This window comes from Miniopterus natalensis, chromosome 15, assembly GCF_054644295.1.
Source record: "Miniopterus natalensis isolate mMinNat1 chromosome 15, mMinNat1.hap1, whole genome shotgun sequence".
Lineage (NCBI taxonomy): Eukaryota > Metazoa > Chordata > Mammalia > Chiroptera > Miniopteridae > Miniopterus > Miniopterus natalensis.
This window is the reverse complement of record NC_142095.1, coordinates 53422036-53437159: the sequence shown is the minus strand read 5'-3', so window position 1 is coordinate 53437159 and position 15124 is coordinate 53422036.

The window sequence follows — 15124 nt, the reverse complement described above, 5'->3', positions numbered from 1 at the left end:
CCTGCACCACCCTCAATAACGCCGGACATGCCACAGCGCCCAGGGGCCGGGGCCTGTGAAAGGGCAAGGGCGGAGCCGAGATTCAGGGCACAGCCTCTAGACTCACTTGGATTCGAGCATTAAGAGTGAGGGAGAAAGGCAGGGGATGGGGTGTGAGGCAAGACCCGGAGTTGGGCAAGAAGTGGAGAGCCTCGTGGGTGACACAGGTGCGGTGGCCCCAGGGACAGAGCAGTTGCAGGACAGTGAAAAATGTGGGAGATGAGGCTCTGGCCCACCCAGTCTCTGGAGCAGGTGAAAGACCTTCTAGGGGTGGGAGTGGGGGCAACAGATCGCAGGCGCCCGAAGCCGCGGAAGGAGCGGGGACTTGTGCGCCAGCGCCCCGCCAGGAGCAGGGGTTGCGGGTCCTGCGGTCCTCAGACGGGCCCGAGCTCGCAAGGCTCCAGCAGAGGCGGCCACCGCGTGGCCTTGGTGTGGGCCTGGCGCTCTCGGCCGCAGTGGGACCTGCTACAGAGGTGCCGGGGCGCCTCCAGTGCGCAGCTCAGCTGGGAATGGCCATGACCTCGTGGAGATCCACGAGGGGGACAGGAGGCCGAAACAGCCACACACACACACACACACACACAGGGAAAGGCTGCAGGGCGAGGGCTGCGGGAGGACCCGGGGTGGCAGAGGAAGGCGCTATGCACTGAGCGCTGCGATTCAGGGGCAGAGGCCAGGGTCAGCGGCACGCTGCTGGGCACAGGAGAGGGTCCTGGAAGGCCAGGCGCTGGCCACTTTGCGCAGGGTCCGTCTGCTGCTGCTGACCCAAAGGAAGCTGGTTGCTGGTGACTCCCTCCAAGACGTGGAGAGCACAGCCCACGACGAGCAGTGGCTTGCACACCCCAGGGGCCTCAGGCCTGCCAACCGCCCACCAGCGTGCTGCGAGACACCCTTTGCTCGGCGGCGGGAAGAATGACCCCAGCGGCCCACTGTGGACACTCAGCCAGTCCCCGGAGCCCGCTGGCCCTTGCAGGGGCCGAGGCACTGGCGGTGGCACTAGACGCGCTGATGCAGCACGCAGGCCCCACCCAAACTCCCGCTTCCCGATCCTCTTCCTCCACTCAAGCCAAACGCCTCCTTTGCCGCGACGTGAGACCACAGGCACCTGCATGCTGCTGACCCAGCCCATCCCTGGTGGCTCCGTCAGGCCACAGGACGTGCATCCAGCCAGGCTTTGGCTCCGCTGCACTTCAAGACTGCTTGTTGTTAGTGTCATTTTAAGCCTAAGTAGACAGCCGTCTCCCAGGAAGAAATGTTGATGTGTTATGAGTTCTGTTATTATGTCACAGAAAGGAAAGGGGGTTTGCTGGAGAAGCCTGGCGCAGGAAGCAAATGGGAATACATAAGGGCGTGCTCTAAAGAAACAGTTATGGCCTTTGAAGGCGCTTACAAGAGCACCTGCGCCTGCGTTGAGTCTTGTAAGAAGCAGGAGGTCAGTGTGACCCCACGTTTGCTCTGCAAGGGCAGGGTCCCAGAAGGACTGGCCCCGCACAGGAACCTGCCTGCTGCACACCCAGCATGGCCAGGCCGCCCATCTGGCCGCCCTGGGGCAGGGGACACTGCAGCCCTGTGCCTGCTACCCAGGTGCCTGGGCGAGCCTTGTAGTACGTGACCAAGGGCAACTGTGCTGTCCTGGGCTAGAGAAGGAGCCCAGCGCCTGCTTCTAACCCACAGCAGGTTTTACTTAATTTTTGTAGCTCAAAGGATTTTTTTTATTATTATATTAAGGGACAGAACAGAATGTACGATGTAATGACGCCCAGCTCCTGCATCCAGGTGGGTGGTGTCCTCACTAATTCTACAAAGAACTCATCAGGGTTTCCTTTCCGCCCACAGGAGACAATGCGGTTGCTAGGCTAGGGTGCAGCTGTGAAAACAGGGCGTACGAGGACACTGTCACGGAAGATCCAGGCCAAAATTTAAAATAAGCACCGTCTCTCAGAACCATTGTCTGTTTATACTTTCACATGCCATGACTTTGACGCGACTGGACTGCTTCCTTTCGGAGGGTCTAGATTCAGGCTCCCCGTACACAGGCGATTTAGCCAAATCAGCTGCATGTGCCGACGAATGAGACAATCGACCTGCACGCACGGTTTCCTGACACGGGCCCCACAGGAGCCGGTATTTAACTGGGGTGGAAAAGCTACACACTGTACTGGCAAGAACACAGGCAAACATGAGAAAATACTTTCTGGCAAACAGTGTTTCGTCAAAGCAAAATGGATGACAAACCTCCTTTCTTCTTATGCTGCAAACTAACTAGGTAAGAATCCCAGTGGAATAAGCAAGGTCGACTCAGGCTTGAGATAAAGAAGCGGGCCCTTCACCCTGTCATGTGCCTCGGTGTGGAAATGAGGAGCAACAGTCACAGGCCCCAGGACATGCAGATCCCCCTGCGGCCTCCCCTCCTGGCTTTGCAGGACCAGCCTGGCCCAGAGCTGGCCGCAGTCACCGCACAAAACTTTAGGGAAACTAAATTTCGCAGACTTTACTCTGCCCACTTTTTGTTTACACATATATTATAATAAAAAGAAGACAATATAAAATATTTCTCCATTAACTTAATAACGCAAAGACATCCAAAGGTTTTAATGCCAATTCACATCGTAATACAATGCTTTCATAAGGAAAGTTCTGCTGTTGGCCAGACAATGGTCTCTCACAGAAAAAGCATCTGGGTAATTATTAAATTACTGAAGAACTCACCCACATTTTATATTTGGATTTTAAAAATTCCAATTTTATTCCTTGAAGAAATATTATTAAAACTACTCAGGAGAGACTTTAGTTGCAGGTGTTATTTATAAGCCTGCAGCAAGCATTCCGTTGAGAAAAGTAAAATTTGGCCTTCAGGGTAAAATGGAATTTTCCTTGATACTAGAATGTTACTGGTGCAGCAAATCAAACTATACAGGGCATAGTAAGAGTCTGTATATATTCTTACAGTAATTCAGTGTTTATCAATACAATCCAAGATACTCACAGAGTTAAAGAGTCTAACTCAAGTCCTCCACAAAACCTATCAACTCTGGTTGGTAAGTATTTAAAAAAATAAATCTGACAACCTTTACTTTTACTTCTCTGAATAATTTTACAAACAGAGGACTTCTGGTAGATGACTGACTTGCTCCCAAGATCACACTTCTAACTCTCCCACTCCTCCACTCCCCAAAAAAGGACAACTGAATTGGCAGAGGCAACTCTTATGAAAAACCTGCAAATCAGAAGTGTGACTATCTCTAATGTCTTCCTTTTCCGCTCCAAGTTCTCTGAAGAGGTAAATATCAGTCCCACATAGCCGAGTAGGCTTGAGCACAATACTCAATTTAGAGTCAAGCAGAACTGATGAAAAAATTTTTCATTTGCCACATCTTTCTATTTTTCTTTGCCTTTCAAGAACAACTAGAATAAGCCTCAGAGTCTAAACAGGAACTAACTAGCACTGTGGGTGTAGAAAAACCAAACACAGCTTTGCCACAGTTGGGCGGGGGCCTCAGATCAGCAGTGCTACTTCTCTCTGACTCCAATACGATGTCTGAAGATGCAGACTGCAGCCTTTTTTCAAAAGTACTTATCTTACCCATTTAAAATGAAACGGATCAGGAATCCCACACCACTGATTATATTTGGATTTAAAAACCGTATCTGCTTTCTGGAGCATCACCGGAGCCAGCTTTCACTGTTGGCTGATTCTCAACCTTACGAGGGGAGTTTTATTGCTGGAGTCCTGGCAACGCCTGAACTAGCGTGATGCTGGTACTACAGCAGCTGGTGAGTCATGTAAGTGATAGAGGGAATGGAAATGTCCTACAAGAGTTGGTCCCCAACATTAACACGAATGTGCCACAGTGAGGCGGGGGGAAGCTGACCATGAATGTGCAACAAGGTTCTGTCCTCTCACTCGTTCAGATTCCTGCTCCGAAGCCATGCCTGACATCTGGTGGCATCTTGGCGGGTTAGTCCATGATACCGTAAGCTTTTCCAGGAGGCATTTGTGAGTTTGACATGGTCACAGAGTTGCAAAGTGCACAAAGCTCAAGGCACAGAGTAGAAAAAGGTTGTGGACTAATGGGGGGGAAGGTAGAGCAAAAGCAGAGTTAGCATTTTCCTTTCACGAGACTTTCTAATGCTAAACAAAGACCAACTCTTTTCAAGGGGCTTCTTTTAGTTATGGGTGAAAAATACTGTATTGTAATGATCTGCTTGATTTTAAAGCAGAAGGTATCTTGATGTGTGAAACCAATATGCCGAGCGCCAAGTCCACAAATGAATAAAATAGTGCTTAAAAAAATTCTCCTGCTCCTATATTTTTGGAGGAAGCTGCTGGTTTGGGCCGCCCGATTTCACTTAGCAATGGTCACCTTTCAAGATGCCTGTTCCTCACAGAATCTATAGAGAGATTCATTAAAAGATTGCCCCATTTCAAAATCATCCCCAAGTCTAGCAGCAACTGACAGTTTTTTTGTTTGTTTTTTGTTTTTTAAAATTACAAATCAAAGTAAGAAGTCTGACATCCTCTTCCAAGAACAGCTTTGTGACAGTGCCCGAGTGCAGGACCCACTGTGCTCGGAATACAATCTCTGCAGCTCCAGTGTGTCCTTGTGGCAGGAAGGAAAGTACATTCAACACATTCACTATCTGTAGCCTCTGGAACTCGCACATGCTGAGGAGCTGTCTGAAAAAAATCATCAAAACAGGAAAAGGTATGAATAGCAGACGGCACTGGATCATGGTAGGAACCTATTTAACACATATTCCTACCCCTCTCCCAATCGCCAAAAAGGAGGTTTTTTAAAAAGTGGTTTTGAGTGGAGTGAAAGGTGAAAGGGGGCTAGATCATCAGGAACTGAGACTGAGTCACTGGCAGCATCCTGACAACTGCCTGAGAGCCACCACCACCCACTGGACCTTAGATCGGCCCCAACTCACAGAACAGTCTGTCCTCAATCACACACAGTCCCGATGAGCCCGCCATCAAGAACACTGTGGGGATCATCATACTTGCTGCACGGTCACTGCCAGTGGCTATCTACACCACAACCCCCATAGATGGTAAGGAACGTTATTACTTACTATAAGCCAACTCATCTCCAGCTCTCTTCCGGGACTGGTCAGCTCTGCGGATTAAAAAGGAAAAGTGAGTCAACAGAGCTGACTGACACCTCCACGTACCAACAGGAGAAATGAACTGCACAGCTGATGATGAAGGGCAGCAGGCATTCCCATGCTAACCCAACAGCCTTAAATTGTGAAACAGACATTAGATTGCACAGTAACTGAGTCATTTACAGACTGATATTCTTAGCTAAAAGGTTTTCTTTTAAATATAGAAAGCTATTAAATGAAGGAGGGGTTATCCATGAAGACGGTTTACGCTAGGTTCTAGAAACAGCTCAGACTGTCTATCTTTGAAGACTGCCCTGGGCTCTGCTGCCAACGTGCCTAATGACCTTGCACCAGGGCAAACTCCACGTCTGAACTACGAAGGGTAACTTAAAATCTTACCCTAAGAAACGGAAAACTGCTCAAGCTCTGAAAGTCTCAGGCTCTCCTTAGAATGAACGTGAACACGCTTCTTGCAGAAGAACACAAACCTTTCCCTACATTACCCAGTTTACCTTCAAACACCAAAGAAGTCCTGGTTCCACTTTAGAGGTGAGAGAACAGGTCTGATTAGGACCTATGCTACCCATAAATGCTATTTTTGTGTCTCTAGTTTCCCAGACAATAATTCAGACAAGTGACTAAAATGCCCGAACCATGAGTAGTAACGCCCAACTCACTAGCCTGTTCATCTGGCCAACACTCCGTCCTCGGTCGCCTTTCTCTTCCTTGTATAGTCTCCTTTGTCTAGAACAGTGATCACACCAGTCCTGTGACTTGAAATACTTTAGTGGGTTTCGTGGATTTCCATTACAGTTAAAAATCAATTCAAATTCACACGCCAGTGGGCCCCAGACTTCTATCTCCTGCTCTGATATTTCCTCCCTTGCACTTCAGACACAGGTCAACTGCCCCATGACCACTGCCACCTGGATAATTTATACACACCACCAATGTACCATGGCCAGAAGGAATACCGCTGACTCCACGCCACCCCCACTCCTTCCCCAGTCTCACTCAATAAATGAATATCCACCCAATTCCTCAGACCAGAGCCCTAGCTCACCCTTGATTCCTCTCTTTCCCTCTCTCTGGAGCATTTACCCCCAAACAAAATCCAAAATAAACCACCCCTCACCTACTCCACAGCAAAAACCCCAATTCAAGATACTATCATCCCTCCCCGACACAACTGCAAGAGTCTTACTATTAGTCCAGACAAGAGCCAGAGTGATCTTATGTAAAAGCATAAATAAGATTAGTTCATGCCTCTGATTAAAGCCTTTCACTGGGTTTCCACTACAACTACAAATCAGTTCAAATTCATTTCCCTGGTCCTGTGAGATGCGGCTCCGTCTGCCTCTCCATCCTATCTACCTCTGGTCACTACACCCAAGCCACTCTGGCTTTCTTTCCGTCCCTTGGACACGTTAGCACTTCTGTACGTACTTAACCCTGCCTGCAACATTCTTCACTTAGTCGACCAGTGGCTATCTCCTGATCACCAGCTCCCTGGCTGGAGGCCTTCTCCTCGGGAGGCACGACATCACCAAGTTAGCAGGAATAGCCCCTCAAAATGCCCTGGTCACCCGTTCTCTATCCCACACACAGTTTCATTTCCTCAGAACACTTATTATTATTTGAAATAAACTGTTTACATGTTTATTATTTATCTCCCTACACTCAAGCACAAGCTCCATAAAAACAGGAACTTTGCTCCCTTGTTCCCCCAGTACCTAGAACAGTATCGAGCACATAGTAGAAAATAAGTATTTGCTAAATTAACAAACTAGTGAATAAATTCATAAACGGCCTCTACAGAGGATTAAAATGCTAGCTCAAATAATTATTTCCTGCTTTTGAATAATCTTCCAGATGACCAAAATTTCCCACTTTATTTCTCTGGTTTTGCTCAAGATGAGGAAAGAAGCCTCTTGCTGGGCTGGGTGAGAGGAGTCTTAACGACGCAGAGAGAGAACACAGCAAATGGCCTTGAAAGGGTTTGTTCTTGGCAGGGCACTTAAGGGAAAAACATGCTCAACTTTTAGCATGAACTGGCCTCACGCAGTTAAAGGACTTGAAACAGAAGTTCTAAGGCCACTTTTTGAACATCTCTACCGTGAACACTGCACCTGCGCAAAGCCAGCTGAGCATCTTACACGATCACTATTTACAGGATATCATCACAGCAGCATTCACCGAACATTCTGAAACAAGTTAACACTGATCAAAAGGAAAATGTAGGATTTGAGATATGGAGCCTCAACTTCTACAGACAACCTGCATTCCCAACCCCCAAATGCCAAATAACTGAAGATGCCAAAAATAACAGGAGAAAAACAGAAGTGAGGACAGGAGACAGGAAGCGGCCGTGCACATGGTGTACGCGAAGGCTGCCAAAGATCAGCCGGCGAATGCGGCAGGGAAAGCTGCAAGCGGGGCTCCAAACCAGGCCCTGCTGCTGAAGGGAAAAGCCCCGATCTAGAGGAACCCCCTCAGCTGAAGACCAACAGTACCCCCGCCCTACCAGGTTCTATTTGGGTTCAGAAACCCAGGCACCAATTCCTCAGAAAGAACATTTCATTTGCCCTTGAAAGCTCTCTGGCACTCGCTTTGAAGAGGACCCCAGGCTGGTTGGAATGAGATGTTCCGCCTCAGGGCATGCACGCTAGGAGTTTCCAGATGAGCTCATCTTCCATAATGCAGTCTGACAACACCGAACTCCAACCTGCCTTCCCTGACAATAAGCAATTCAATTATGCAGGTAACAGAAAAAGGAAAATGTCGCTCTTAGCTTATATGTTAATTCTAGCTTTGAAATAAGTCCACATTGTATTTCCATGCACCTGAAGATATTTCGCATAAACTCAGCTCAAATGAGGATGTGTCCATTAAATGCAAAAGAGGATATATTTGACAACATTCACACGATTTCAAAATACTTCAAAGACTTACTCTGTGCCGTCCACATTAAAGCTGTGAACTGCCTACTCAGGACTCCGTACATCGTGTAAGGGGAACATAATCTTAAATGAAAAAACAGTTTGCAAAGCTGAAAGGAATCATGTGGTTGGTTAGGCATAAGCCATAAAATGACTGCTCATGTCAGAACAGCCAGTAATAGAATTCTTGTTAGACAGCCTGTACTATATTCCCAATTTTTATTTTTATTTTTGCATCAGTGGACACCATTTCTTCTAAAACAATTCTAGCCAAATACTGAGCAAGGAAGGCATCAAGCTGGCCGGGCAGAACGTGGAACGAGGGCCGGAAGCACAGGCTGACTCTCTCCCAGCGGCCGCGTGGATGGTGCTGCGCATCCTTTCTGCTCGGGATGGGCCAGCTCAGCAGGGGGGCGAGCGAGTCCAAGAATGTCAGCTTGGGAAGGGCCTTCTCTGTGCTAAGCACTTATCAGAATAACTTATGAGGCAGACCTTAATCTTCACAGTAAATGTATAATAAACTGCCAACTTAATTCTAGAAATGCCCAATTCAGTTTGTAAAATAAAACATTTTAATGTTATCACCTCTTGGAATACTAACGTTTTAAATTTCAGGCAGAAGGCATACGAAAGAATTCCACTAAGAGAAACAAAAAATCCAATTTATACCCAAACCCTGAATGTGTCGGCCTTGGCAGAACAGTCCACGTTAGTCCATGTACCAGGGCAATGTTACATGAAGCTATTTATGGAGTCAGTCACTCACCCCAAGCAAATTTTACATAAGAGCTACTATACAGCACCAAGCAGTCCTGCACCCTGCTGTCTTATTCCAATTCCAAAATTAGGGTTAGGGAATGTCTCTGGAGGTGTTTAAAAAGTTGCCCACACTGCTCGGAAAGGTGAATTCAAGGTGTTCAGAGAAATCCACACGAGCTAACTTCCTCAACTGCATCATAGAAATAAAAAGTTTTCAGAAGGCTGTTTGTTTTCTAAAGACACCAATAAGTTCATCTCTAAATTAAAAGCAAACATTCAAATAAAACATGAATAAAAGCATAAAAGACTTCAAATTTATGGTGATTTTTCTCCTACATTTATAGGGGGGGAAACATAAAAAGTATACTCAGATTATTCCACATGTATTTTTTAAAGTTTTAAGGAAACACTTTTAACTATAATTCAAATTAAAAAGCCAGAAAAACACCTGACAAAGTTAGTTATACAAAAATAAAAACTTCTACATGACTTAAAATTAAAAAGAAAAACCAACACCAAAAGTAAAGTCAAAAAACAAACTGGAAAAAAAATAACTGTCTTCTCTCAGGCAAAGCATCAATCTCTATCCTACAGAAAGAGCACCTAGAAACTAAGATTAAAAAAAACACTGACCACCAATAGAAAAATGAGTCCAGGGCATGAACAGGCAGTTTACAGAAAAAGAAATATACAAACGTGAAAATAGGCTCTGCCTCACTCATAACAAGAAATGCAAATTAAACCAACTCTGAGTAATTATGTTTCACCTGCTAGAGTGGCAAAATACAAAGGTTTAACAACAGGCTCTGCATGGAAGGCCACGGAGAACAGGTACGTTCAGACTCTGCTGCGCACGTGCAAAATGACACAATCCCCTATGGAGGGCAATTGGGCAATATTAGTCAAAATTACAACTGCATTTACTCTTGACCCAGCAATCCCACTTATGGGACTTTACTCTCCAGATATACCTGCAGCAGGTATAGAATTACGCACGGACAAGGCTATTGACTGCAGCAGTCTGGGTAATAGCAAAAGATTGGAAATAATCCAGTTGCCATCTACTGGGGACTGGTTAAACAAGGTGTAGTAGATCTACACGATAGGATGTGTAAGAGTTGAATAAAAATAAGAAAATACATTGTATTTGCTTGTATCTATATATTAAGAAAAACACTGGAAGGAATCACAAGAAACTTAAAAATTTACTACCTAACGGGGTGGGAGTAGATGGAAAGGCAGGTGAGGAAAAAACTTCTCAGTGTATATTTTTTATTTTCAATGTATATCATTTTCATTTTTGAACCACACAAATACATTAGTTCTTCAAAAATGATTAAGTAAAACTACTATGGCATGAAATGGCCTCATTCTGTGTATAAAAATAATCCTGCTGTTAGGGACATTACAGTTAATGTCAGGAAACACGTGACCACTGGACATCAGAGAAGAACTAGCTGTCTGCGCGCTCCCATTTCCCATGGCCTTTCCCTCCCTCACTTGCTGCAAGAAAGCCAGGCCTGTCTACCCCCTGAGCATCACGGAGCCTTTCCAGCGGGACCTGATGGTGAGCGGGGCAAGTGGCCAGTGGACTGATTACTCAGTGCCCCACTGCCATACGCACAGAGGTGCCACCAGGAAAAAACGGGGGGAAAGCCAACCCATGGGCCAACCAGTCAGCTGTTTTACTTCTTAACCTGTGCTGAAACTAGAGACTTGGTACCAGTGATCTTGGTCAAGACCAATATCCTGACACTTAATTTGGCCTCAGAATCTATGGAAGTGAATGTCTCTCCCCAGTCCCAGCAAGAAAAGTGAGTCAATGGTCCGCCTACTACTGTGGTCACAACTGCGCCAAATGAGGAGCCAGGTGCCTTCCTTTCCACAAACTGGACATATTTTGTCACAAAAGAAAATAAAACTTGCCTCATAAGACCATTCTGTATAAGTTCTCTCTGAAGTTTCTGATCTTGAGCAGCATATTCAGAAAGTTCAGATTCCACCGCCGGAGGGAGAATGTTTGGAATAAATTTAGAAAACAGAGTTGGAGCCATCTGAACCACTCTGTGAGGGAAGGAAAAGATTCTTTAAGAAAATCATATAGACAAATTAAATTAAATATATATTAAACCAAACTTAAGTGCAAGTTTATTCTGATAAAGAAGATACAAGAGGTTAAATTTCCTTTCTAAAAAGAATTTACAGTGTAAAGAAAACAGATGTCTTTACATTTTACCGATATAACAAAATTTAATGAAAATCTCTAGAGATTTTTAAATGGGCCTTATCAAAAATTCTAAATATGAGGGAAGGAAATATTTGCATCAAAGGTGAATTAGTATCTTTATTATAAAGCATTTTTACAAATCACTAAGACCAGATAAGTGAAAGACAGGACTGAATAATTTATAAGAAAAACAGAATAAAAGCCTTGTTAATATTTATGCAAACTCAGGCTAAAATAAACACAATCTCCCCCCCGCTCACCGACCTGCAACTGTAACGAAGGCCCACCTGTGGCAGGGGTGTGAGGGAACCAGCGCCCGCCTCCCTGCCGGTGGCCCTGCCTGTGAGCACTGCTACCCTTTTGGAGTCTATTAATCTGGCCCTTTCAAATTTTCACTCTCTGAAAACATCTTAGCTGTGCATATCAAAAACCATAAAATGTCAATGCTCTATTTATTCCAGTGAGCTCAATTTAAAAATTGTAATCTTAGGTAAATATAATTATAAATTTGAAAAAATGTACGCTAATGCTGTGCAATGCTGGGTCATTGGTAAGTTAAAAAAAAAAAAAAAAAAAAAAATCAACAGGAGAACAGCCAAGTTAGAAATGGCAAAAAAAAAATAAGGACTGAAAATGACACAAGGGCCACCTCACTCAGCCCTGAACAAACTCATGGCAAAATGCCCTCAATCGTGTCCCTCCACCTCGCTCAGCTCAAACAGGGTGCGGAAAGAGCCTCGGAACAGTGCTCCGGGGACCACAACCAATCGGTGTGAGCCGCCAACCAGACCTGCCGTTTTATGGAACTCCAAGCAGTGATTAAAATAAAGATAAAGAAACAAAAAAAGTGTATTAAATGAAGGGCAGCTATTTTTAAGCTGAGTTTCTAAAGACCAAATGAAAACACACTTAAAATATTAAGTCATCAGGATCTCCAAGGATTAGGGCCCAGGAATCTAGAGTTTAGAAAACCTTCTTGGCTGATTCAGATGCATTCACTATACAAAGATCAGCACGTGAGATTCACTGCAATGAAAGAAACTTTTACATTTAAAATTCAAGTTTTAAAATATTTTAACCTTAATCTTTCAGGTGAATAAAACTGCTTTAACAAACCAGGAACACAATGGGTGAGATGTGTAAATGTCAAAATACGTTTAACAGTATCTCAGAAAATGCCAACGGTTACAAAAGGTTTGCCTTTGCAAAAGGACAATTCGTAAATACAGACTCTTCACAAGTAGCACGAATCCTACCTAAGAGCTCAACCTTAGAACAACAGCATTTAGATGAACACGTATCTCTGAGTGTTTCTCCCCTGATTACTTTTAGTCTGCAATTCGTTATTTATGATAAAAGCCAGAGCTTTTATGATAAAGCTGCCTACTTGGGAGGCAGAATTTAGAAATTTGTCAAACTGCACTTGGATGCCTTCCAAAATAAAATAAAATAAAATAAATCATTCATAACCTAGCACTAAAAGCAAAATCCATGAGCCATTTCATCACATTTAGTAAAATGAAATTCAAAATTCTGAGAAACTACAAAAAGAGAAACATCAGCTTATTGGAAACATGAAATAAAATATTTTGCTACTTTATATAAATAATTACTTTATACAGATAATTTGTTTAAATTTTATGAATAGAGCGAGACCCGACCAAATTTAAGTAACACTGAATCTGAGTACTGAAGCCACTGTTTAAAGTAGCCTGAGAAAGAAGCATTTACATCACACTCTACTCCTACTACAGTTTTCACCAAATTTCCATTTTTAGCAAGTTAAATTCTGACGGATCTTTTAAATTTAGCAAACAATCAAGCCACCAATTAAAATAAAATAACCACTGGACCCAAGTGTACAGTAATACCTTAAGGTTAGTAAGCTTATTATATCATCAGGTATTGTGTTAAGCAATTTAGATCAGGTTTTATTTCACTCCATCTTCAAATGACAAAAGAATTTCACAAAAAGGTTATTAAAGTAGTCCCCCTTTCCCGAGGGGGATACGTTCTGAGACCCCCAACGGACTGCTTGCAAGTTATTCAACAAGCCTGAGAAGACGGCATTGTGAGTGCGTCCCGAGCGTGTGCGCCTGTGCACAGCACCCGCAGTGTGGGCAGAATGAAGGAGGCTCCGCAACCAAAAAGACAAAGATTAATGCCAGGCGCGAGAGTCAGTTTTACCAGAAGTGTCTCCTACAAACTCTTTTGTGTGTTTCCTAAACAAGTTGGTTTTCACTAGAATAGAGAGAATTGCACCTGAGTCCTGAGCTTACATTTCACAATGATGAGTATCTACTCAATTTTTTTTGCCATAACCAACCCAAATACCATTAGGGCTCAGAAAACACACAGAGAAACACTGTTTCTTGGGTAGGGCTGGAGCCACCACAAACAAACAGTCCAACCCCAAAGGAATGATGTACAGTTTACCTGGTCTGAGAGTGTACAGGCCTTGCACGATATCTGCCATAGTTGGAGGTGTGACCTGAAATGTGTTGACTGGGCTTCTAAAAGTAAAGCTGAAAAAAGAAGAAAAACTGGGACATAAAAATGATGCAACATTTACTGGTTTTTCTTTCTATTACTATTTCTCCCAAAGATAGAAGGGTAAACAAGTGCAAGAAAAAAGCACCCCAAGAGGACAACCCAAGAACTGATTCACTGAAGGCTGCCTTTAAACCCAGTGCAACGGAGCTCAGTCCAGCAGTAAACACCTGCAGGCTGTGGACACACTGATGGAAACGGCTCAGTCCCGGCGGCTCTGAAAACAAGGACAGCTTCCTAAAAGCAATGGTGTTCCTGGTACTTAGGGAGCCAGAAGTGCTTCCCGTTATGCTCATGACTCAAAAGACTTACATTTGGGGGTAAAATGGTCTCTAATTCTCTCAGCCATTTCTCTCTCCCCCAGGTCACTGTTTTTGAGGCTCTTGGGATTTCCCTGAAAGACATGTTACTGGTAATGTCAGTGGCCGCAGTCAGAGGCAGGCTGACCTTCTGAGTCAATGTGACTTTCCCAAATGCTACAGCTGTATGTGTGTTTTCTCTTAGGATAACAGCAGGGAGACCATGCTCGCTCCCCCTTCTCACTCCCATGACTGGTACCTGCAGGACCCTGACTGAGCCTGACAACGGAGCCAGCTTTCTTTTAGGTTATCTACTGCCGAACAAAAACTTTATCAGAACATTTTTAAATGGATAGAAATAATTTCTCTAGATAACATCATTAACAAATACAAATAAATTCCATTATTTAGTGCATACAACAGATACTACTGACTCAAAACAGTTCTTTTTTAAAAAAAATTTTTTTAAACATATCTTTATTGATTTCAGAGAGAGGAAAGGAGGGGGAGAGAGAGAGAAACATCAATGATGAGAGAGAGTCATTGACTGGCTGCCTAGCCCGCAACCCGGGCATGTGCCCTGACCGGGAATCAAACCCCGATCTCCGAGATCCTAGGTCGATGCTCAACCGCTGAGCCACGCCTGGCCGGGCAAAGCAGCTAATTTTTAATTTCTCTCTCAAAGACTTGCAATTTACTAACCAAAATACTCCATAAAACTTGGCATAATTTTACTGTATGCTAGGCTTGTCACATTGGACAGGCTGTTTTCATCTGTCCATGTCTCTTTCAACAAACAAATTCCATTTAGTGGGTACAATAGATACTACTGACTCAAAACAGTTCATTTTTAATTTCTCTCTCAAAGATCTGCAATTTATTAACCAAAATACCCCATAAACTTGGCATAACTTGGCTTGTCAAATTGGACAGGCTGTTTTCTTCTGTCGGTGTCTTTTTAAAAATGGAAACGCCATCTCACTTGGCCAACAATGACTTTACAGTTTCAAACATACACTGTGAGTTACACTTGAATTTACATGAAAGTTAAAAGTGCATTGTTCAAGTTTATCCTTTGGATTTTATCATCAGTAGGTAGTTACAATTATAAATAGCATAGAGAAATTTTAAGGAGACAAATGCTAATTTGAGCACTCCAGAAAATACTTTAAAAATATAATGTTTAAAACTGAAATTTTAAA